Source organism: Marmota marmota, unplaced genomic scaffold (genome assembly GCF_001458135.2).
Source record: "Marmota marmota marmota unplaced genomic scaffold, marMar, whole genome shotgun sequence".
Lineage (NCBI taxonomy): Eukaryota > Metazoa > Chordata > Mammalia > Rodentia > Sciuridae > Marmota > Marmota marmota.
In genome coordinates, this window is record NW_026000223.1 from 7,551,036 (window position 1) to 7,572,873 (window position 21,838).

General features: G+C 41.8%; 2 pseudogenes; one reads left to right on the plus strand and one right to left on the minus strand.

Annotated features, from left to right (window-relative positions):
* Window positions 1-13,991: 13,991 nt before the first annotated feature.
* On the minus strand, window positions 13,992-14,390 carry LOC107155353 (annotated as a pseudogene).
* Window positions 14,391-20,396: 6,006 nt separating this feature from the next.
* LOC125613214 lies at window positions 20,397-21,806 on the plus strand (annotated as a pseudogene).
* Window positions 21,807-21,838: the final 32 nt, after the last annotated feature.

Genomic DNA, 21,838 nt, shown 5'->3' on the forward strand with positions numbered 1-21,838 from the left:
GTTTTTTTTTTTTTTTTTTTTTTAGTGGTAATGGAGGGTTGAACCCAGGGATGCTCTACCACTGAACTATACTCCCAGAACTTTTAATTTTTTATTTTGAGACATGACCTTACTGAATTACTGAGGCTGGCTTTGAACTTGAGATACTCCTGCTCAGCCTCCTGAGTTGCCGGGATTATAGGCATGAGCCACTGTGCCTGGCTGAGCACCTCTACTCTTTTTTTTTTTTTTCCTGTACCAGGGATTGAACCCAGGAACACTTGATCACTGAGCCACATCCCCAGCCCTATTTTGTAGGGTCTCACAGAATTGCTTAGCACCTCACTTTTGCAGAGGCTGGGTCCGAACTTGTGATCCTCCTCCCTCAGCCGCCCGAGCCACTGGGATTTCAGGCATGGGCCACCGCTCCCTGCTGCTGTTCCGCTGTGCTTGATCTTTTGTTTGCAGTGGCAGGTGCTACCTATTTTCTGGGCTCCCTGCTCTTCACCCACCAAGCCTGTCAAGTGACCCAGTCACCTTCCCCCTTTGGGCCCATTCCATGTAAGAGTGAGAGGGAAGAGCCTGAGCCTTGGCCAGTGTACTCTGCGATCCACATGTACTTGATCTTTTTTTTTTTTTTTTAAAGAGAGAGAGAGAATTTTTTTTTTAATATTTATTTTTTAGTTATCGGCGGACACAACATCTTTGTTTGTATGTGGTGCTGAGGATTGAACCCGGGCCGCACGCATGCCAGGCGAGCGCGCTACCGTTTGAGCCACATCCCCAGCCCCTGTACTTGATCTTTGTAGAGTGATTCCTTTGTGTGAGTCATCTTTGGAGACAAATAAGATAGGCTCTCTGCCTTGAGGATTTCATTGAAATGTAAGATTTACTGATAAGGAGGCATAAATGGGATTATATAGGATTGGCTACCAGTGAATGGTCTATGCAAGTGTTAAATCATACAGGGGAGCTGGGTGCGCCACACTTGTAATCCCAGCAGTTTGGGAGGCTGAGACAGGAGGATTGCAAATTTAAAGCCAGCCTTAGCAAAAACAAGGCTCTAAGTAACTCAGTGAGACCCTGTCTCTAAATAAAATACAAAATAGGGCTGGGGATGTGACTCAGTGGTCGAGTGCCCCTGAGTTCAATCCCCCCCAAAAAAATGTAAATCACGCAGGGGGAAGAATGGAGGTGATGTGCAGTTGCCCCCCACCCCCAGGAGTTTGGAAGGAGGTAGGTATCCAGTGTTATGGAGGTCAGGTGGTCTTGGGAAACCAAGATGTACAAGGATGGAACATCAAGGAAGCTGCTTTCTTTGGACACAGCAGGCAACTTTTGTGGGCAGGGGTGGCTTTTACAAATAGCCTAAGAAAGGCCATGTTTGTAGGATGTGCTGGAGATGGACGGCCTTTGACCAAGAGGCAGTGGCTAATGTGGGCTGGATAAGCTGTGGGTTCAAAGCGTTTGTCAGCCAGCCCCTTTTGGGGCAGCAGGCCTTCAGTGGCCAAGGGCTTTTGTCAGATTTTTTTCTGACCCCACCCAAGGACTAATTGCAGCTGGAATCTACATGTCTGTTGGTGGCACATGGAAGGACCCAGCCTTTGGTATGTAGAATGCAAGCACGGAGCATAGCCTTTTCTTCAGGATGGAAAAGTGAGGCTAGGGAGGCACTGCCACAAGAGCAAAGGCAACAGTGGATTTTAGCTAGGACAAGTGAGAGACTGGGTCAGCCCTCGATCCCTTAGCTTTCCGATTAAATAATCATCTCACCCCTGGCATCCTATTGGTGGTCTCGCTCACCATTCTATACTTATTATCAGATCTAGTCCCCTCCTTGGTTCTATCTCTCAGGGTCAATTACCTTATTTACAGGATCGAGAATTTGACTTTTCTTGGGGCTGGGGTTGTGACTCAGCGGTAGAGAGCTTGCCTAGCACATGTGAGGCACTGGGTTCTATTCTCAGCACCACATAAAAATAAAAATTATTGTGTCCACTTATAATTAAAACAAATATATATATTTTTTAATTTTGGCTTTTCTGGTATTTGAGGGGCCACAATGATAAAATATTCAGAATATCAGGTACAGGGGTGAATACCTCTAATACCAGCGACTTGGGATGCTGGGGGAGGAGGATTGCAAGTTTGAGGCCAACCTGGGCAAGTCAGCAAGACACTGTTTCAAAAACTGTGCGTGTTGGGTGGAGAGGGGTGTGTTGGGGTAAAGCTCAGTGGTAACATGCCCTTGGTTTAATTCCCAGGACTAATATGAACTTTCCACCTGAACAAAAAGTATCCACTGAAAGACCTAGATATTTCTTTTTTTTTTTTTTTTCTTTTTTGGTACCAGGGATTGAATGCAGAGGCACAACCACTGAGCCACATCCCCAGCCCTGTTTTGTATTTTATGTGGAGACAGGGTCTTACTGAGTTGCTTAGCACCTCACTTTTTGCTGGGGCTGGCAAAAAGTGAGGTGCTAAGCAACTCACGATCCTCCTGCCTCAGCCTCTGGAGCCACTGAGATTACAGGCATGCACCACCGTGTCCAGCTAAGACCTAATATTTCTTGAGCATCAATGCTGGCTAGGTGATGTGGAGTGCCAACCATCTGCAGCCCAGTTCTTGTGCCCAAAGAAGTGAAATCTTGGGGGAGAGTGTTTGATACTGCTGTGGTCCAAATTGACATTCCTATGTACCAAGCCTAAAAGTTTTGCAGAGATGGTTACTCCAGGAGATCATCATAGCTTGGCTTTCTCATTGCCTCTGGCATCATCAAAACCTGTTTTTCCTTTTGAAGAACACAGTGACAACTGTTGGTAGATACCATGCCCCATGATTGAGGAAATACAAGGAAGTGTTTTTAAGTTATGTTGTGTGTTCCTGTTGAGTTTACATCCTGATTGGGAGATGAAAGGTACTGGGAGTTGTTAAGGATCACTCAGAAATGTCGTGATTACCAATGAACAAAGGTAGTGTCAATGTCATAAGTCTAGGAATCGGGTTTGAGAAGCCTTCATGGAGGACTGGTAGATTTTCATTTAGGAAGGGTAGGATTATGAACGGTCTATGGTATTAGGCTCTGAAAACATTTTAGCAGGAGGAATGTTGGAAGCATTAGATTTCCCATACACAAATGAAGAGGCTCAACCAGTCAGTGGAGATGGGAATGGGCTGTATTAGAAAAGGAGGCTTGAGAGCACTTGAGCTAGACGGAAGAGAGAAATGTCTTGGAGGTTTCTGGTCTGTGTGACCCAGAGGAGAGATCAGAGAGTGCTGGTTTAGGAATTATGTAGAATGGAGGAGTTATGGATAATGGCTCCATGGTAGAGTGCTTGCCTTAGCATGCATGAGGCCCTGAGTTTGATCCCCAGTACCAAAAAAAGAATTATACAGAATGAATGCCAAAGATGTCCAACTTCCGCGCTGTTTTCACAGCTGTGGGAATGCTCAAGTAGCCAGACTGTTTCTAACTGGAGCCATCTTCTGGCACTCTCCAGTATGACATTGATCAAGATGACTCAAGGAAAGGCCCAAGTCCACATGGCCAACAAAAAAGTCCCTCATGGTGCTGCCTGAAAACTAGTAGTACTTAAGGAAGGGTGGTCTTCATCAATAGACTTGGCAAGTGGTCTTTGCAGCTAAATCCATCCTCACTTTCATAAGCATTTACTAAGCATCAATAGCATGATGCTAGACTTCAAGGTACTACAGGAGAATTTTTATACAATGTCTGAGAAGAATAATCAAGGAATCATGATTGGGTGAAGATAAACTGATAAATATTGGAGCAGGGACAGTCGATGGGAAGGACAGGCTGGAGAGGAAACTGTATAAGCAAAATGGAGAGGCACTGATCTAAGCACCAGGGATAGAGCACTAAGAATATTTGGATATGTTAGGCTATGGTGAGTTGCATAGCACGTGGTAAGTTTGTAGATAGCATGGGATTCAACTGTTGGAACAAAAAAAAAAAATGGAATATCATGTATATCTGGATCTTAACTACAATCTCATCTATGATCCCCAGAATTTAGGAGGTAGGAATTTTTAGTCCTGTGTTAAACATCCCCATGCCTAGTGAAAGTCAGAACTGGGATTCCAACTCCTGTTTGTCCAGCTCCAAATCCTGTGCTCTTTATGCCATGCTGTGTCTGTGCTAATTCAGACCAGAATGTTGGTTGGAGATGTTAGAACAAATCAGTGACTGAATGGTGTTAAGGTAGACAAGGTGAAGGAGAGATTGAGACTCATTAAGATATTTGGGGTGTGTGTGGGGGTTGGAGGTGGAACATGGATATGGGTTGAAAATAGTGCCTACTGTGTGTGAGGCGCTGATCTAAGCATCAGGGATAGAGCACTAAACAAGCCCAGACTTGAAGGAGCCTAGCTTCCTTGGAATGGAACATATCCTTAAGGATTGGTGCCAGGTCCTGTTTTGTGTATTCGGTTTTCGTTCCTGAAGTGTCAGACCTGGCCTGGAAATGCAGCAGTTTTGGGTGAATTTTGCCTCTGAGACAGACCAACCCCTTCCTCAAGCAAAATACCCACCTTCTTTTCTGTGGGACAGTTCATGGAACAGCCAGCACCCACCCCAGTGAAGGCATTAGATACTTCAGATTCTGGAAATAACTAACACAGCCTTTTATCATCTGCAAGAGGCTGAATGAATATAAATAAGGTAAGGAACCTTTTCCTACAGATTAACTGGAAAAGTTCTACCCCTAAAAATGAGGTTTTTTTCTGTTTTTTCACAGGGGTATGGTTTCTTTTATTATTATTATTTTCTAATTGTAAGCAGAATGCCTTTATTGTTTATTTTTATGTGGTGCTGAGGGTCAAACCCAGTGCCTCATGTAAGCAATCTGCCACCAAGGAGTATGATTTCAATGTGCCCTGCAGAAAGAGTTGGGGTACAACGAGGACTCTTGCACTAGAGCAAAGTAGAGGCAAATCCTCCTTCCCTCATCTGGGTTCAGGGTCCACAGCATAGGAAGCAGTTTTTAGGGGAGGAACCTATTGAGTTCTTACTTGTTCCTTAGGTTCAGAAGAGAGGTTTTCAGAATCTGGTAGTAATCTGTTACTGCCCCCTGCTGGAAGAGTTCATTAAAGCAAGGAAGGCGCCGTAACTCAGAAATGATTTCAGATTGTGTTAGGTGAAGTGAAAGATGCCAAGTATATTCAAGACCTAACTACGCTTCACATTCTCTCTCTTGTGGTAGGGGAACTGGTCCCTCAACTCTTGAAAGGAGTACTATGGGACAAGTTTTGCAGACAAGAGTGGCCAGAATCATTAGCAGAACCAAGGATAGAATGTTCTGGTGCTGCCCAGACCTAAATTGGGGACAAATTAAATGATGGCCCTGCCTCCTCCCTCATCAAGGCTTAGCCAGGTGTGAGGCCATACTGCCCTCTGATCCTCGGCTCACCTTTTAGGCCAGTAGTAGGCAGCTGGTTCCTTCCTCTAAGGAACTCTGCTAAGAAGAAAGTTTACCTCTGCCATGGCTCTTTGTCCTGGCATGGAAACCTTGTCCTTGTCACTCCATTCTAAATGTGAGAGAAGAAAGATTGCCTTCTAAAAGGAATACCTGGGCTGTTTGAAATTTGTTCTTTAGCCTCTCTAGGATAGGTCCAGATTTGTTTTGGGATTATGAACATAGATGTAGCCAGTAACTCCCCAACTCTTAAGACAGTTTCATGTTCTGAGCCCTTTAAGAATCAGCTAGGAAGTCTGAGAGCTGTTTACTAGCTCCTGAGCGGAGCCTCTCACCTCCAATGTATAAACATCTACAGTATGTATTCTACAAAGCTGAGGTCCTGCACAGCACAGCAGTATGAAGTGATGTTGTGATCTATGTATACAGATTAAAACAATTAACTCAAACTAATTGGCATACCCATCACCTCATTTTGTGTGTGGTGATCTCAGCAATTTTGAAATATACAAGGCACTATTTAGATTTTGTTTTCCTTTTTTTGGTACTGGGGCCCTAATCTCATACATGCTAGGTGAGCACTACCACTGAACTACCTCCCAGTTCCTAGTATACTATTACTAGCTAAAGGACAAATATTCTTTAAGCCTGATGAACTTTGCTACACTCACTCAGTTTATTAACAAATTATATTAGCAGCCAGGCAAAGTGGCACACTCCTATTATATCAGCAACTCAGGAGGCCGAAGCAGGAAGATCATAAGTTAAAAGCTAGTCTCAGCAACTTAGTGAGGCCCTTAGCAAATTAGTGACACACTTCTGTGTTCTGTGCCCCCAGATCAAAAGAAAAAAAAATGCTGGGAATGTAACTCAGTGGCAAAGTGCACCTGGGTTCATTCCCCAGAACCAAAAATATGTTAGTGGGGCTGGGTATATAGCTCAGTTAGTAGTGTGCTTGCATGCACAAGGTCCTGGGTTCAATCCCCAGCACCACACATACACAAACAAAAAAATAGCAGTTCTCTTTGTGTGTTGGGGTGGGGGGGGGTTCAGGGATTGAACTCAGGGTCACTTGACCACCTAGCCATATCCCCAGCCCTGTTTTGTATTTTATTTAGGGACAGGGTCTCACTGCGTTGATTAGCACCTTGTTTTGGCTGAGGCTGGCTTTGAACTTGCAATGCTCCTGTCTCAGCCTCCTGAACCACTGGGATTACAAGTGCCTGGTGGTGCTCATTTAATATAAGGAAAAGGTAAGTGTGACTTTGTCCTCCATAAATGGCATCTATACTAAATCATCCTTTTGCAGTGTCCAGAGCCATCCTACAATAAGCCAAACCTTTGAGAAGCAAAAGGGACTTTTGTGGAGGCACCTTATAGGGTATATATTATGTGGTTCCCCCACTTCCACCTCTTCACCCCTAGGTAGGTTTGAGAAATCTCAAACCTCAGAGAAATAAGATGGCACTGCCAAGCTGAATGTGGTGTCACATGCCTGTATTCTCAGGTATTTGGGAGGCTGAATCAGGAGGATCCTAAGTTCAAAGCCAGCCTCACCAATTTGTCGAGGCCCTAAACAATTCAGCGAGATTCTGTCTCTAATAAAATATAAAAAAGGACTAGGGATATGGCTTGGTGTTTAAGCACCCCTGGGTTCAATCCCTGGTACCAAAAAAAAAAAAAAGAAAGAAAAGATTTATTCGGCTCACTGGTGGAGAGGCTTCTGTCCTTGATTTTTGGGCCATATTGCTTAGGACCTGTAACAGCACATCATGGCAAGAACACACAGCAGAGCAAAACCATTCACCCCAGGGGTTGGGGTTGTGGCTCAGCAGTAGAGTGCCCACCTAACATGTGTGAGGCCCTGGGTTTGATCCTCAGCACCACATATAAAACAAAGGTATTGTGTTCAAAGTACAACTAAAAAATATTGAAAACAACAACAAAATTCACCTTGTGCCAGTGAATTGGGTCAAAGTCATGTCCCATGAAGAGCTCTCATTAGGCCCCACCTCTTAAAGGTCCCCCCATCTCCCAACAGTGCCCTGGGCTGGGACCACACCTTTAACACATGGGCCTTCCAGGTCCATACTATGGCAATCAATATGCCTCATCCTCTAATTCAACAAGACCACTATCTGCCACATCAGGTCAGAACTTGATATGATTAGAACAAGGGGAAAACTCAATCTTTTTCCCTGCTCCCCTTTCTCCAACACTGTAGGGGTTCTAAGGAAGCTTTCATAGCCAAGTCTGTGCATTCTAAACACTAGCTCCCTAAAGAATTGGTAGAAGAGAGCATTCATCTCCTTGCTTAGCTGCATGCCCCCTTCTAACACTTGTCCCCTAGATATCTGACTCATCCTTCTGCCCACCATACCACTACATCAGTGGTTCTCAGGCCTTAGAATACATAAGAATGACCTGGAGTATTTATTAAAACATTGCTGCCACACCCCCAGAGGTTCATAGGTCTGGGTGGGCGCCCTGAGAATTTGCATTTCTAATAAATTTTCCCAGGTGACACTGATGTTGCTAGATCAGGAACCCCATGTTGAGAACTGATAAGCTGCACAATTTCAGGATGTCAGCTCTGCTACACCAGAGATCACACCCAGTCTGTCTCCACTCCAAGGACCAGAGTGTAGAACAAGCCATTCAGTGACCCTATGATCTTGGATAGGCAAAGGTAAATTGTTTCAAACCCTCCACTCCAGAGGAGCCCATTGCTCAATGAACCCTTCTGGGTTGCTTTCCCCAGTAGAGTTGGTAGCATCTTTGACCTTGAACGAGGCTAATTAGTAGTGGAGAAAAGCAATCTCATTAATTCAACAAATATTGAGTGCCCTCTCTGCTCTGGGATTTATGCATCCTTTTAATAAAACAGACAAAAATCACACATGGAACTTACCTTTTTCTAATAAAGTAAAAACAAGGCTATTGTGCTTTAGTAGGACTCAGATAATTGATTACTAGAAGTTCTCAGAAGTATTTAATTGACTCAGTTTATACTTGCTAGATACAAGGACCAAGAGCTCAGTCAGAGACTGAATGAATGCTCCATTGAGATGAACTACTACCTAATACCTTTGTATTTCACAATTATAATGAACAGAGTGCTTTGCTTTGCTTGAAGATGATAAAAACATGGGGATATGGGGACAGAGCGGGGGATAGGGGAATGCAGGAATCTTGAGTCCAGGGCATCTGACACAGTTACCACCACCACCCACCCCACAGCCCAGTGCTGGAAACCCAGGGCTTTGTGCAGTCTAGGCAAGCTCTGCCCCACTGTTTTATTTGTTTATTATTGAGATTGAACCCAGGGCTGCTCAGCCACTGAGATACATGCTTAGCCTTTTTTACTTTTTATTTTTGAGTCTTGCTAAGTTGCTGAAGGCCTCACTAAATTGCTGAGGCTGGCCTCGAATTTGTGATCTTCCTGCCTTAGCCTCCAAGATGCTGGCATTACAGTATCTTGCACTGCACCTGCTCCACTGTTCAAGTATTTAACAAAGGCTGGTACAAGGATGGGATATACTTGATTCCATACAAGTTCTCTGCCTTGGATAGTGAGGACCCACTGGTCTTAATGTATATCCTGAATTTAGAGGCAAGCACAGGTTGCACACTTGTAATCCCAGTGACTTGGAAAGCTAAGGCAAATGAGACTCTGCCTCAAAGTAAAAAATTAAAAAGGCTGGGAAAAGTGCTCCTGGGTTCAATCCCCAGTACCTTCCCCCCACAAAAAAAAAAAAACAAAACAACCCTGCATTTAAAATACAACTACAATATTTCTGAAGGACTAACACTTTGCCAGTATAACATGTGAATCTTGATCCACAATTCAAGTGGACAAGGAATATACCTATTTTTTTATAATCCATCATAAGTTCTCTTGAAACTTTGTTGTTTGATGTATCTGGTCTCCATTTGAGGTTTCTCTCTTCCTATGTATTTTTGTTTAATAATTTATAGGCAGAGATTCAGCTATGTATCATTTTTAAGAAAAGGGAGGCAGTAAAACACAAAAACTTAGGCAAGTTGAGAATAATGAGAGCAACCTAAGCCATAAAGTGCAGACATGTATTATCTTGAAGGACACCACTTCCTCTTATGCACTCTGGGAATAGGGCATATTAGTGTTATCTCTAGAAAGCTACTTTCTTTTTTTTCAGGAAGTAGGATTGGTACTGGGGATTGAACCCAGGGAGCTTTACTACTGAGCTACATTCCTACCCTTTTTTATTTACTATTTTATTTTGAGACAGGGTCTTACTAAGTTGCAGAGGCTTGCCTCCAACTTGTGATCCTGCCTCTGTCTTCCGAGTCACTGGGATTATAGGAGTGCACCACCATGCCTGGTTTAGAAAGCTACTTTCTTGCATATACACCAGAACAGTTTGCTCCTTAGGATGCTGGTCATACAAGCAAACTAAGCAAGCTTATGAGATGTCTTGCTTCTGTAGCCTAACTTATAAAACCCCCTCTCTCAGTAGTGACTGGCACAGAACTGAGAGCACTATGGAAAGAATTTGTGTCATTCATCTAGTTGGCTGCCACTGGACAAAAAGCTGTGAAGGAGAGGAGGTACTGTTTGGCAAAGCAGAGAGGACAGATGTGCTTGCTATCTGTTTAGCCTATGGCCACTGGACTCTTCTTGGAGCAGTTGCTGATCTCTTGTAAGCTTTGCCCCATAAGTCATATGTCTTGCATGCTGTCTCTGGGCACTTTCTCTGGTCTTTCAGCAACCTTCCTCACTGCCCTGGCACAATTGGGTTGTGGATGTGAAAAGCTTCACAGATGATTCTAACGTATAGCCGGTATTGAAGACGTGTGGGAGATAGGAGAGCTGGGTGTGGCAAGAAGGCTAAGGAAAGAATGGAAATCCATTACTATTTCAGAATTATTCTATTACATTAGCTAATAGCTAGCTGTACACAAAACCCACTGAAAGGAATGGCATTGGAACAACTAGTGGGGAGGTGAATTAGAGTTAGAAATACTCTACTCCCAGCTACTCAAAGCATAATTCTCAGACTAGCATCCCAGGCATCACCTTGGAATTGTTAGAAATGCAAAAATCTCAGACTCTACCCCAAACATATAGCATTAATCTGCTAAGTACTGCCCTACTCTGCCATTTTGCTAAAAGCGGGCTCCTAGGAGGAGGAAGACAGTCAGAAACCAGTTTTTGTTTTTTGTTTTTGATACCGGGATTGAACTCAGGGGCACTTGACCACTGAGCCACATCCCCAGTCCTATTCTGTATTTTATTAGAGACAGGGTCTCACTGAGTTGCTTAGCACCTTGCTGTTGCTGAGGCTGACTTTGAACCCAGGATTCTCCTGTCTCAGCCTCCCAAGCCACTGTAAGTGGCTCCTGCCAGTGGAGGAGAAAAAAAAATGACAGTTTTGGGTGTTTCCAGACTAAGAAGGAGTGAAGCAGTAATTAGAACCCAGCTTGAATGGTCTCTATTTTCTTTGTAAATGAAGAAAAAAAAAAACCCTCAATTCTTAAGGGTCTAGAACATTTTTTTCCTTGCTCAAAAGATGATAAAAGTAGGTTAGTTTACTTAACAATTCTCCTAGGGAAATTATTCTGGTTTAATACATTTATGTGTAAAGTTTTTGCAAAATGTGTTTACTCTTTTTTTTTATTATAAACCTAATTCACAGAAAAATATAAACTACTGCAAAATTATATAATGTAAAAAGTGAAGCTGGGCACTGTGGCACATGCCTTAATCTTAGGGACTGGAAGACGGAGGCAGGAAGATCTCATATTCAAGGCCAGCCTGGGTAACTTAGTGAGACCATCTCAAAATAAAAATATTTTAAAAGGCTGGGGATGTACCTCAGTTGTAGAACAAACACCCTTGGGTTTAATCCCCAGTACTGCAAAAAGAAAGAGACTAGAAAGTCCTTGTAATCATCTCAATTTTGGTGATAACCTCTGGTAAAAGTCTAGCGAGTGTTCCTCCAGACTTTTTTTTTTTTTTTTTTTTGGTATAGGCAAGGGACTAATTCCAGGACCATGGTCCCAGGATACCAGAATCTGAGAATACACAAGTCCCTTATATAAAATTGCACCACATTTGGATATAACCTATGCATATACTATATATCATCTCTAGATTACTTGTAATACCTAACACAATGTAAATACTATAAAAAGTTGCTGCTATACTATATTGTTTATAGAATAATCATGAGAAAAAAGTCTGCACATGTTTAGTACAGATGTAACTTTTTTCAAATATTTTGATAGTTGGTTGAATGTGGAACCCTCAGATACAGTGGGCCAACTGTACTAATATACAACAGTATGATCCTTTTTCTTTCTTCAGTCCAGAACACCCATCAGTCAAAATAATTATTTCTGGGGCTGGAGTTGTGGTTCATCGGTAGAGCGCTCGCCTAGCACATACGAGTTGCTGGGTTTGATCATCATCACCACTTAAAAATAAATAAATAAAATAAAGGTATTGTGTCCAACTACAACTAAAAGAAATATTAAAAGAAAATAATTACTTCTAAAACGTGGAGGGTATTTATAATCCTAGCTACTTTGGAGGCCAAGGCAGGAGAATCATAAGTTTAAGGCCAGCCTAAGCAACTTAGTGAGAACTTGCCTCAAAATAAAAAATAGAGCCGGGCGCATTGGTGCATGCCTGTTTTCCCAGTGGCTCAGGAGGCTGAGACAGAAGGATCACAAGTTCAAAGCTAGCCTCCGCAATTTACTAAGGCTCTAAGCAACTCAGCAAGACCCTGTCTCAAATATAAAATAAAAAGGGCTAGGGATGTGGCTCGGTGGGTAAAAGCCCCTAGGTTCATTCCGAGGTACCTAAATTAATTATTAGTAATCAAAATTAGAAAAGGCTGCTGTTCAGTGGTAGAGTGCTCCTGGGTTCAATCTCTAATACTGAAAAAAAAAATTATAAAATTTACCTATTTCATCCAAAATAATTAAATCCTTTGGGTGAGACCATAACCATGATATTGCTTTGTAATTTGCTTTTTCACAGTTGCCATTCATGGCCAAGAGGATAACCCCAAGCAAAGAAATGGAAGCAAAATAAGCCAATTATGGAGTAGGAAGTGCTTGCTTTAGGATATTTAGAGAAGTTTATCATGAGTAAGATATAGTTCAGTATGAATGAAAACATCACTTATATTAAATGATTTCTTGAGTTGGACTTCATACCAATGAGCCAAATGGGACTATGAACTGTGGATCCACAAGAAAAGGATCTGACTTAACTGAGGACTATTTGATTATATACAGCCACACAAAAATGGCATGAAACAAGGTTTCTGGTGGAGATAACTTTGACATGGGTATCGATGGACATAAGAGGCAGAGGTGGGGGATGCAGAGGGGGGCCGGAAATAGAGGCAAAGCTGGACCAAACCAAAAGAACTACTGGCTGGGTTTTAGCTGGACATGGTGGATGCCAACCAAACTGAAGAAGATTCTTTACTGGACACTTTTTTTTTTTTTTTTTGGTACCAGGGATTGAACCCGGAGGTGCTTAACCCCTGAGCCACATCCCTTGCCCTTTTTTGTTTTCGGAACCAGGGTCTTGCTAAATTGCTTACGACCTCATTAAACTATTCATATTGTGGCTTTGAATGCTGGCTTTGAATTTGAGATCCTTCTGCCTCAGCTTCCTTTGCTGCTGGGATTACACGTGTGCGCCACAGCACCCGGCTGGCTGCTAGACACTTTTGAACACTGATATTGATAGGGAAAATTACTTAGGCCAATTAGGTCAAAATAAAAAATGAGTCATAGATGGGACAGCTTCCAGAAACTGGAACAGATTCTGAGAATGCCAAACAAGAAGATAATCTGACAGTATTTATAGAAATAACAGATGTGAGGCATAGAAAATAAATTAACTACAGGATGGTCACTCAACCATTCAACTGGTTACACTAAACTAGTTACTCAGCTTTGTTAATTGGGTATCAGGCCTCCAACTAAAAGTTGCTTCAACCATCTATTATTATGATTAAACTCTACATTGGTTTGCTCTGTTAGTCTCAGTGTGGTTGCCCAGTCCAAATCCATGACCCCTGCCCCCCAAATTTTCATATCCAGCTGAGAAGGAGTCTGAGATTCATCTAAAAGGTGTTTAGCAAGCTAAGAGGAAGTGATGCAGAGGTGTGGAAGGATTAATCAGGATAAACTGGAATAAGAATGCCTGAATTAGGATAACTCAATGGTAATAATCTAGGGGAAGGATACAAGACTACAAATTGTTGGTGGAAGTCAAAAGAACAAGAAGGGGTGAATCTGAGTCATGAAAGAGACAAAATCACTTCTCTATTTTAAATCTTTTTTTTTTTTTTGTACTAGAGATTGACCCAGGAGCACTTAACCACTGCAGAAAATTATACTAGACTGACAGCAAGTCAATTTAGTGTATCACTACTGGCATTTTTTTTAAATTAAAGTACTACTTTATTAAATGAGTTATTTTACACAATATGAACAATTGCAATTGTAAAAAAAAATTTTATAACAAGGACGGACTGATTTTCAGATTTCCAAATCAGAGTCAATCAGAATTGTCTTTGCATGAAGCCCAAAAGGGAACAGCATAAAAATGAGTGTTTCTGTAGCCCATTGATTTTTGCTGATCAACAGTTTGTTAGAAAAGCAGCTGTAGGTTTGTTACATAAGGTCTGAGACAGTAGAAGAGTCAAAGGTGTCATGAATTCACCTATAAACAACTTTATGCCTGAACATCAGCCAATTCTGGAGGAAGTGGAGTCTTAGGGTGCTTGCTCTCAAAGTGCTGCTTGAAAGTCTTAGGGTCTGGCATTTGTGTCCTACAGACAGTGCAGGTATACGTTAAGGCAGCTTTGGCAGCAGCCTTTTGGTTATGTCCTTGTTTCTTCTTTTGTCCAGCCTGCTTTTGGGCATTTTTTTTGCTGAGACTGAATCTTCTACTGTCCACGAGCCATATCTGGGCTGGGACAGTCTTCCTGGGGAAAGTCATGGAGGGAAAGAAGGGGGAGCGCTCCCAGCGCCCAGCATCGCTTCGACCTCCTCCATCCGCCAAAGAGGGGTGGCAATTTTTTTTTTAAGATGGTAAAATACAAAGTGTAGATTGTTCCATAAATCTTTTATTTCAATTTTAAGTAATATAGGTGTATTGGATCACCCTATAAAATTTATTTCTTACCTGAGTTGTGGTCAAACATGTGAAGGACACTGTACACTGTTCTAAATTAGTAGTTGTGTTACTTTTTCATTATGGTGTCCAAAATACCTGACAAGGCTATCTTTTTTTTTTCTTTTTAAAGGAGAGAGAGAGACAGACAGACAGAGAATGAGAATGAATCTTTTTTGTAGATGGACACAACACAATGTCTTTATTTTTATGTGGTGCTGAGAATCGAACCAGAGTCTCGCGCGTGCTAGGGGAGGGCTCTACTGCTGAGCCACAATCCCAGCGCATAAGGCTATCTTAAAGGAAGAAAAGTTGGGGCTGAGACTGTGGCTTAGCAGTAGCGCACTTGACTGGTATGAGTGAGGCACTGGGTTTGATTCTAAGCACTGCATGTAAATAAATAAAATAAAGGTTTATCAACAACTAAAAATATATATATATATATTTTTTAAAAAGGAAAAGTTTTGGGGGGGCTCATCTTTCTAGAAGTGTTAGTCCATGGTGGCTGACTGCATTGTTTGGGGCCCAAGGTAAGGCAGAATATCATGGCAAAGGAACATTGCTCTGTTCATGGCAGCCAGGAAGGAAAGAGAAAGAGTGAGAAAGAGAGCAAGAACTGTGCGCAGGAAGCGGGTGAGTAATGTGGAGCGGGGTGCACAATGAACATGAACCCTTCCAGGGCAGACCAGTGATCCACCTCCAACCATGCCCATCTGCTTACAGTTATCACTCGGTTAGCCCAAACTAGGATGGACTAATTAGGTTATAGCTTTCATAAAGTAATCATTTCACCTATGAATTTCTGCATTCACACAGGAGATTTGGTGGGACAAGTCATATCTAAACCATAACTGTAGTCTTCAAAATCCTGTTTGCATGAATATATCACTGTAGTTAAGCCGGACTCCGTGGTGAACACCTGTGATCCCAGTGGCAGGAGGATCCCTAGTTCAAAGCCAGCCTCTGCATCTTAGCGAGATCCTAAGAAATTTAGCGAGATCTTGCCTCAAAATAAAATATAAAAAGGAGCTGGGCTCAGTAGCCCACACCTGCAATTGCAGCAGCTTGGGAGGCTGAGGCAGGAAGATCACAAATTCAAAGCCAGCTTCAGCAAAAGCGAGGCACTAAGCAATTCAGTGAGACCCTGTCTCTAAAGAAAACACAAAATAGGGTAGGAGATGTGGCTCAGTGGTTGAGTACCCCTGAGTTTAATCCCTGGTATTCTCCCCCCACCAAAAAAAATACACACACACACACACACACATATATAGGACTGGGGGTGTGGTTCAGTGAGTGATTAATTGTCCCTGCGTCTAATTCCTAGTACAAAACAAACAAACAAAAAACATAAATTTAGGCAAAAAAAGATTTCAAGTCAATTATAAACATTACCATTATTAAATAAAACTTAAAGTTTTTCCATTGTAGTGATTAGATACCTGCCATCATCCATGTGAAAGACACATGAACAAGTTTTCTTTAATAGTTGTAACTTTTATGAGATGAAGAACATCTCATTTGCCCTTTAAACTCAGAATTCCAGATGGGTGCTGTGGCACAGGAGGCTGAGGCAAGAGGATCACAAGTTCAAGGCTAGTCTCAGCAACTTAGACCCTGTCTCAAAATAAAATAAAAAGGGATGGGGATGTATCTCAGTGGTAAAGAATGGCTGTGTTCAATCCCCAGTACTGCAAAATGATCAAACTTAGAATTCCATTCTACCCAAGATAAAACTTAATTTATATTTTTATACTAGAAAACCTATATACATCTCTGCAATAAAAATAAATTGAAATTGAAGTTTTAATAACTTCCTGTGACCAGAAGGCACTAGTGTTAAAATTTTCTTCATTGCATTATCAATGTTTACAAATATACAATTGATGAAATATTCTTCACATTTTGATAATTAAACATAAAAACTAAATTTTTATTGCGATATGACTTAATGAGACTGATCTTTTTTTCTATTAATTCATATGCCCATGAATGAATATCATTGCTGCTAAAACGAGACAGGTTTTAACAATTTTGGTGGCGAGGTGCAGGGCTTTGCACATGTTAGGCATATACCCTACCACTGAACTATATCCCAGCCCAAGACAGGTTTAACATCAATTCTATTCCTATTTTTCATTCTTTTTTATAATTCTTGTGTTTAGAAACTATATAAATGATTCAGAAATGGATTGTACCAAACAATGGACAAAGGAGAATCATTCTATGCCTTTTCTTTTGTCACTCAAAAATATAATGTTATCACTATGATTGTTGTTGCTTTTCATCTTGTATTTATAAAATACAATATGTGTGTGTATACCATAGTCTACTGTCCCTTTCACACAAATTTGAGGCCCCCTTTTTACTACTGATATATCGTATCTCTAAGGCATGGCTGGAACTCTGATATTCTGTGCCATGTTGTCTTTTGGCTGATATCACATCTTTCAAGAGACAACTACTGGATAGGGGTTGTGGCTCATTTGTAGAGTGCTTGCCTACCACACATGAAGCACTGGGTTCAGACCTCAGTGCCACATTAAAAATAAATAAATAAATAAATAAAGATATTATGTCCACTTACAACTAAAAAGTAAATATTTTTTAAAAAAGGGGAAAAATAAAAAGGAACCAAACTGCTGGCTATTTGAGACTTGGCTCTTACAAACTGGTGAAGTACCTGTAATACAGGTCTTCAAAACATGACTTCTATTTTATTTTCTTATAATCTAAATTTTAAGCTTTTCCTGACACACTGATCTAGGCAACCTCCAGTCAGCCCTATTTTTCCTTCCTTCCTTTTTTCCTCCCTCCCTTCTTGTGGTGCTGGGGATTGAACCCAGGGCATTGTGCATTCAAGGCAAGCATTCTACTGACTGAGGTATATCCCTAGCCCCAGCCCCAGCCCCAGCCCTATTTTTCATTCTTATAGAAAAAATCTCTATTTACATAAATAAGGAGAGTCTCATCTAGGATTTACTGGAGCAATGGAACTCAGTTCTTTGAACTTCAAAGTTCTTTGCCAGCCAGGCTTGGTGGCTGCATAAGCCTGTAATCCCAGCAANCCCCAACATCAGAATTTATGAGGACCATTAGCGCCTCAGAGAGGGTCGTTGTCTGGCCAGGGAAGGCCGATATTTATGAGGTGTCACTAAAGTTTTAGAGAGGGCTGCTCTCTGGTCAGAGAGCCAGGCATGGGTGAGTTTAAGGCACGGGAAGGCATTCCAAGCAGATTCAGAATTTGCAGTAATTTATAGTAAAGCCGAAATTATCTTTTCATGGCTTTGTGGCGAGATTGCTCCCAATTTTAAGAAAAGATCAGATTGGGTCTATCAGGATCTCGAGTTCAAAGCCAGCCTCAGCAATGGAGAGGTGCTAAGCAACTCAGTGAGACCCTTTCTCTAATAAAATACAGAATAGGTCTGTGGGGAGGGGGGAGGGTGGAGGATGGGAAAGGCATCGGAGCACAACAGACACTAGGATGGCAATTTGTAAATCAATGGATGTGTAACTGATGTGATTCTGCAATCTGTGTATGGGGTGAAGGTGGGAGTTCATAACCCACTTGAATCAAAGTGTCAAATATGATATGCCAAGAAATTTGTAACGTTTTGAACAACCCACAATAAAAAATAAAAAAATAAAAAAAAAAAAAAGAATAGGTCTGTGGATGTGGCTCAGTGGTCAAGTGTCCCTGAGTTCAATCCCCAGTACCCAAGAAAAAAAAAAGGATTGGGGATATGGTTCAGTGTTAAAGTGCCTTTGGGTTCAATCCTCACTACCAATAATGATGATGATGATGATGATGATGTAGATTTGCAGAAGAGTCACAATGACAGCTCAAAGAGCTCTTCTCCCTTTTGTGGCTCAGAAGATGATACCTTAAACATGGCACTTTGGCACACCAAGTACTTTAAAGGAACTAAAGGAGACTGTCAAGCCTCAGAAACATAGTGACTCTCTCTCTCTCTCTCTCCCCTCCCCCCCACTCCACCAGGGGTGCTAAACCACTGAGCAACATTTTCAGCTTTTTGTTTCTAAGACAGGGTTCTGCTAAATTGCTTAAGGCCATACTAAATTGCTGAGACTGGCTTTGAACTTGGGATTCTCCCACTTCAGCCTCGCAAATCACTAGGATTACAGGAATGCACTCCAGCTGCAGCCAGAATTAGAAGGGCAGTCATTGTAGATAGGCAAATCCAGTCAGGTCCTGTCAAGATGGACAATTTTGAGTAAGTTTGGGAAGTCAGAGACTGTCCCCTGAGGGATCTTATCAAGAACCTGCCCCCACTCCAACCTGTAGCCAAGGTAACTATCCCAGGAATTTCCCCTCCCAATAGGGAGCTTATAAGGTTAATATGTCCTTGGCTACTCCATCCTGCCCTTCCCGCTTCAGCCCACCTGTTTCCAACCTTTTGGCCTCCCACTGAGCATTTCTGGGCCTAGTCACGCAGGAAGGAGAAAGATAAGGGGGGGCGGGAATCAGGAGAGCAAAAGAAGCCTAGAACATATAAAAAGGGCAGAACACTTGCTTCTTGGGATACCAGGATACCAATTATGGCCCCCTTCTCCCTAATGGGAGAAGTCTATGTTATCCCTTTTTAAATAAACCCTGCTTTATATGCTTGCCTCACGTGCTTCTCTAATGTTCAAACTTCAACACATGGGGAAGCCGGAAGGACTCACCACCTATAACTGGTGGTATCACTGCTCCCTACAACACGGTGGGTGTCTCTCTGACTTACCCCACCCTATTTCTCTTAACTCACTCTTTGTCTTGCAAAGTGAGTCATTAAAACCAGAATTCCTCTTCCCCCAAGATGAGTCATAGAAGCTAGAACTTCTCTCCTCCAAAATCAAGTCCTAAAACCTTGGAAGGTCACTCTTTCCTTTCTCCCTTTAAGACCCTCATTTCATGGATGGTGAAACAGTAAAGAGACAACCTAGAGAACGGGAGAAAATATGTTCAAACTATTCATCTAACAAGGGATTAATATCCTGAATATATAAGGAATTAAAAAAAAATGAACACCAAAAAAATAATAATAACCATCAAATTTTAAAATGGGATAAAGATCTAGTTAGACACTGGTTAAAAGACACACAAATAACCAAAACATATGTAAGGGTAAAAGAAATTGAAGTTAAAGTGTAAAAGACCGGGCATTGTAAAGTTCCTAAGCTGCAAGGCCTGAGTTAAAATGTAAAGGACCAGGTATTGTTAAGTTCCTATGCTACACGTAAAACCTGAAATTCCTGTAGCTGTTAAAACAACACTTGGAACCGCCCAGTAAATATTTCCCCTGACCGACTGGTTGTTTGATAACCTAGGACCCTGTGTGACTTTGCATGTAGACATCGCAGGGCCTAAACCAATCAGTTTGAATGTACCTCCCCTCTTAGAACTGACCTATCACTCCCGCCCAACCTGTTCCCGCCAATGAATGTACTAATCAAGTTTAAGAATTGTTGTTTGATTTTCCTGCGCCTCATGATGATTTGTCCTGATGTATGCAAAGCCTCCGCCCTCCCCAAAAAGTGTACTTAAGCAGTGCTCAGCCCCTGCTCGGGGCTCTGGGCTGCTCTCCCTTCTTGAGTGAGCACGGAGCCCCAGCGTGCTGGAATGGATCCCCAATAAATCCCCTTCTGCAATTGCATGAGTCAGTCTCTTGGTGGTCTCTTCCTCCGACCCTTACACATATAAGAAAAAAATGATCAAAATGACTAATCATTAGGGAAATGCAAATCAAACCACCAGGCCTTTCTAGCCTCCACCTTGGCCCCTGAAGCCTCTGTGATGCTGATGCCTAAAAAGAATCAAATTGCCATTTATGAATTCCTTTTTAAGGAGGGACTGATCTTGGCCAAGAAGGATGTCTACATACCAAGCATGTGGAGCTGGAAGATAAGAATGTGCCCAACCTTCATGGCATGAAGGCCATACAATCAGTCTCTCAAGTCTGGAGGCTATCTATGTGAAGGAATAGTTTGCCTGGAGATATTTCTACTGGTTCCTTACCAATGAGGGCATCCAGTATCTCCATGATTACCTCCACCTGCCACATGAGATTGTACCTGCCACTCTATGTAGTAGCTGACCAGAGACTGACAGGCCTCAGCCCAAAGGTCTGGGGAGCATATGGCCTGCAAGACTCACAAGAGAGGAAGCTGACAGAGACACCTACGGAAGTGCTGTGCCCCCTGATGCTGAGAAGAAAGTGGAATCTGGGCTGGGTCAGCAATCAATTTCCAGTTTAGAGGCAGGTATATATAAGCAATAAATAATGGACATGATCAGCCACCTCAATGAACTTGTAAGGTATTATTCTGTGTTGAATAAACTTGTAGCCAGGGGAAAAAAATATCAAACCACAGTGATATATCACCTCACTGATAGAATGCCTACTATTAAAAAGACAAAAATTTAAACAGTCTGTTAAGGATGCAGAGAAAGGGGAACTCTTATACATTGTTGGTGGGAAAGTAAATTAGTATGGCCATTATAGTAAACAGTATGGAGATTCCTTAAAAAACTAAAATTAGAGGCTGGGTATGTAGCTTAGTGGTAGAACATCTTCCCAACATGCACAGGGCCCCGGCGGAACTACTACATGATCCAGCAATTCCACGACTGAGAAAATTTCCAAAGTAGATGATATCATCATTCCAAAGACATACTTGCACTCCCACATTTATTGCAGCACTATTTACAATAACACAGCTGTGGCATCAACCAAGATATCCATCAATGATGATTGGATAAAGAAAATGGTATAAATAATATACACAACACACTATTATTCAGTCATTAAGAAGAATGAAATCCTGTCATTTGTAGCAACGTGAATGGAACTCTAGGTCATTATATTAAGTGAAATAAGCCAGACACACAAATACCACATGTTCTCACTCATTTGTGGAAATGCAAGAGTTGGCTTCATTGAACACAGGGTAACAGTGGTCATTAGAGAATGGGAAGGGTAGGTGGAAGGGGGAAAGAAAGAAGTTAGATAAGAGGCAGCAGAATAGTTAAAGAGGAGGAATTAGTTCTGGTTTTCTGGAGCACACTTGAGTAACTATTGGCTAAAACAACCTATGACATATTTCAAAATGATTTGATGAGTACGAAATTCCCAACACATAAAATTATTAAAGTTTTTTTTAAAACATTTATTTTTTAGTTGTAGTTGGACACAATACCTTTATTTTGTTTATTTATTTTTATGTGGTGCTGAGGAT